We start from the raw sequence: 4,625 nt of genomic DNA, 5'->3' as shown, positions 1-4,625 counted from the left end.
TCACGAATTGAGACCTTACAATATATATTTAATAATTAAACATGGAATATTTTATTTAAATTTAAATCAATAAAATTATCCTTAAAAAATTGTACTCTTTTTTTTTTTCATCTACACTTTGTCCAAGCTTTTTCCTTACCTTTATCTTTTCATCTCCCCACTACCTTCTACCTTAATATCACTATTCGTCTCCCCACATCTTCCATATCATTAAATTATTTATATTTTAATTTCTCTCCTATTTTTATTTAAAAAAAATTAAAAATTAAAAATTTTACTTAAATTCAATAAATAAAAGTGTCCTCATAAAGTGGAGTAATACTAGGGACACACTCATTCTCAAACCCAATGCATCAAAGAAAAAATATAATACAAAACAAATGCCAATTGGGAAACACTAAATTAATAATAATAATAATAATAATAATAATGAGGATATCAAACCAAATATAATATAAAGAAACTAATAGTTATGGATATACTAACTTAAGGGTAGCAAAATTAAATGAAAAAAAAAAAAAAAAAAAAACTACAATGCATATTTAATGCAATAACATAATCATCAAGTTTTGGAAAACAATAAGTTGCCTATGGAGAGAGAGAGAGAGAGAGAGATGGTAAAGAAAAAAAAATCAAATGTCAATTAGTAACTATTAATTGGAAAACAAAGAGGTTGTAAGGAGAAGTAAAAATAAAAAATAAATATGACCAATATGAAGAACATTAAAAACTTTACAGTGCAATTAAATCAACTATTACATTCACTTAAAAAATTGAATCAATAATCAATAATTAAACACAATCATAGCAATATATTTTAACTTAAAACTAATCAAACTCTAATTCATAACTAAAAGGAGATGTGCTCATGTAATAATAGAAATTACATAAGAAATGAAATTATGATAATAGTAAAAAAAGTTATAAATGAAATTATGAAAAAAAGTGATAAAACTAATTAGCTACTATCATTATGAAGTAGTAGTCTATGATTTTTCACATCTAAAGAAGTGGAATATATAGAGTTTACTTAAGGTATATGTAAAGATGGACATTTAAAAAAAGATATGTAAAGGTTAAAAAAATGTATATTCTATAAATAAATAAAAAGGTATATGTAAGGTTTTTATTAACTTAGAAGAAAATGAAAAATCAATTATTAATTATAGCAACAACAACAACAACAACAACAACAATAATAATAATATAGAGGTAATTACATTCCTCTTTCTTGAGATTTGAAGAAATGACACTCTACCTCAAATTTGAAAGGAAAAAATATTTTCACCCTTTACATTTGTTTGACCAAACTTTGTTAAATTAATATTAAAATATTGTGTACTAACTTGCATGTGCTTAAGGTAGGTTCCAAAATTAACCTTAATTTTAAAATTAAATTCTCTTATTTTAAAATTTTAAATTAAAGTGTATTTCAAAATATTAAGTAATGTCTTTTCCTTTCTTTTTTTTTTCCCTTTTCTTTTCCCAATGAGTTATGGAGAGATTTGTCATTTCAAATGTTTTGGTATTTTATAAATTTGTATTTTAATTCTAAAATTATGAGTAATGTCTTTACTAACCATGGTTAAACATTTATAAACAGATTATTAAATAAAGTTAAAATATTTTGTTATTAATATAAACAGAATGTGAGAGTATTATTACTTATTACTCCAAATATATTTAATAAGATCACCCTAAAAAAAATTATCTTGCGCAATACGCGAGTCTGCGTCTAGTAAAGTATAATGACGGAAACAAAAGGTGCGATCTTAATCTCAACTCTCAAGCTTCAAGACCTTGCCTTATCAAGCCTGTCTTGGCATCCACCTCCATGTATGTCATGCCTTCCCTAGGCTTCCCCAAAAAGACTAGCGAAAAAAATTGATTCTTGGCTTGGTCAAATGGTGGTTTTGTTTCTTTGGTGTCCCATGTATGATGTAACAAAAAGAACTAAACATGATTCTTGTCTTTTCATGCTCATCTTCTTACCCCCCTTTTTTTTTTTTTTTTTCCTTTGGGTTGGTTGGGACTTGGGACTTAGATATTAGTATGTTCCTTAAAATTGATATTCAACCCTTTTTTTTAAAAGCTTCAAATTTTCATGAACCAAAACAAGATCTTTTCGTTCTATAAAGTAAACGGGAAATATACATTGACATAATATTTAGAGTTATATATTATTTATTTATTTATTTATTTTTCCCTTTTTACTGTTTTTTAACAATTACACTGGTAGGCATATGGTAGTTTGATTCTCAAAATTTGCTAATAGGATGGTAGCAATTGAGAGAAATAGTTAGTCCAGGAATTTTTTATAATTTATAATTTTTTTATTTTTTATAAAAAAATCTATGAAATATGTTCCAGTTTTTGCACTTTTCATTATCTTGGTTTTAAGCTTTTGCTATGAATTTCAGCAATTTTTGAAATGAGGAAATTCGCTTAAAAATAGGAGTAGCCCCTATTGTTTACACAGCGCTTTTCACTATGCTAATTTTCTGAACAGTTTGATGGTTGGATAAATAGACTAAATGGGATACTTGATTGTATTATAATTTGATTTGGTTAGGGTGCTTTATTAGTCAGTAAGAGAACCAGTATAGTTAATTTTGATTTAGCGGTCGTTAGTACAAGTAATGTGATAGGTTGAACTGGAAGGAAACACCTTATGCTGTCTTAGAGCCTTTGTAGAGTTGGAATCACCCAATTGTTGGGAAATTCTTTGATCAACATACTTAGGAAACATGTTTTCATACTTTTCACACTTTTCTATCATAATAAACGTACAATTACCATGAATTTTCATTTTTCCATACATGTGCAATGATTTTCATTCCTTGGAAAACCAAGTGAATTCATTGGAAAACAAGAAGTAAGCCATTTCCACGGAATGAGAACAAAAAGTACAAACTAGAAAATGATTTTCAAAACAAATGCTTAAGCTACCAACAAGGTTATTGCTGCTTTAAGATCAAATAAGTTGCTCTGTCCACAATTTTGACTGTTCAGTATGCATGATATCCTAGGCCTCTGCAACTACTAACGTCAGAGTTAGTGGAGGAATTGGATTTGGATTCTGATCGGGTTACATCTCTAGTGTTAGAGTTTGTGGAGTGAGACTTGATGTCGAGTTTGATGTCAGGCTTAGCAGATTGTGACTGGGTTTTACCTTCAGTGGGTGCAACAATCCCTTTCTTCTTAGTCTTACCATTGGCTTTCACCCACTTCGACTTCCTCAACCAGTGTCTAGCCAACACAACTCCTAGACAGAAGAATAGAGTTCCCATGGTTGCTGCACTGATAGCAAGTATCCATTCTTTCCAGTCACCGTGTGGTAAAATTATCCATGTGGCTGCAACATTAGATGTAGCCAGGAATGAGACAGCTAACCACATGACTTTGTGAGTAACAACCAGTAGCATCATTTTTGGTTTTCTTTCAAAAGGGATTATACTGACTAGAACTATAACAATAGATAAAGATGTGAACAATGCAAAGTTGTTGCTTATTATAAAGACCTTGAAAGGTGTTGTTCCAGCCACTGTTGAACTTGAATTTCCAATTGATGATTCTTGCCGGTAAACACCACCACCACTGGGAGGGCTTAATCCAGCAGTAAAAGTAACTGTGGCAATCAGAATGGTGACAAGTATAATTGCGATCCTCGCATTTTGCAGCGCCTCCCTGTGTGTCTCTTTTTCTCTACCTCGATGGTCATTATGAAGTTTAGTTAGTTTTACCCTTTGTCTTCTGCTGAGGACCTTATGTAGCTGCAAATTGGTTCAAGGAGCTAGTTTTCTTCTCTAGTGAAGAACCTGGCTTACCTGTGTTGTCATTCTGAATTTTGTTTGTCTCTTCAACTTGATGATGGGGGGAATTTACTTCAGAATTTTCTTGGTTGGGTGGATCACCAAAGTCCTTTGGTATGGGCAACCTGGACACATTATCTAAGCTAATTTGCCTCCAAGCGTCCTCAAATATGTTAGAGGTGTTGGGCTTTTGTGGAGCCTAGTTTTGTTTGATTTGGTTTGACGACCCAACCTGACCCGAATAATGTTGCATGGTTTTTAATGGAAGACTTTTGGCCCGTTTTGTGTAGAAAACGCAATTTGTGATTAGGGTTTTATTGTGTGTTGTCATTGTGTTTTTGAGTGAGAGGAAAAATAGTAGCTGCACCTTGTATTTCTTTTTCCCTGATAATAGTGAAATTCCTACAACTCCGTGGACATAGGTAAATTGTTGAACCACGTAAATATTGTCTTGTGCGTGTGATTATTTTCTTTGGCATGTGTTTTTTCTCTATTTTCTTTGTTTCTCACAGGTTGGGAATTCGGATTAATTCCCTACAAGGGGGAGTAGTTCCTTCAACTTCTTTTGAACGTAAAAGTTTCATGGTTATACCAGCAGCACTCTCCAGCATAGCTTTAATTTAAGGGAATTTATCAAAACTTTCATTTTGGTCTCAGATGCCAAGAGCTGTGAGTCCCTCATCATTCTGGGAGTTGATCTCCACTGTTGCTTTATTGATCACAAACTCCACAATCTGGAACAAACTCGAAAAAGATGAGCCCAATTAAGACATCACACACATTATGGATGCACTATTTTACAATATTTTTACA

The 4,625-nt window shown here is 31.4% G+C and overlaps 1 pseudogene; it reads right to left on the bottom strand.

The window, feature by feature from the left end:
• Positions 1-3,008: 3,008 nt before the first annotated feature.
• LOC115973739 lies at positions 3,009-4,423 on the bottom strand (annotated as a pseudogene).
• Positions 4,424-4,625: the final 202 nt, after the last annotated feature.

This window comes from Quercus lobata, unplaced genomic scaffold (assembly GCF_001633185.2).
Source record: "Quercus lobata isolate SW786 unplaced genomic scaffold, ValleyOak3.0 Primary Assembly Scq3eQI_247, whole genome shotgun sequence".
In the NCBI taxonomy this organism is placed as follows: Eukaryota; Viridiplantae; Streptophyta; class Magnoliopsida; order Fagales; family Fagaceae; genus Quercus; species Quercus lobata.
The sequence above is the reverse complement of the archived record's forward strand: the minus strand, read 5'-3'. Positions and strand labels throughout refer to the sequence as shown.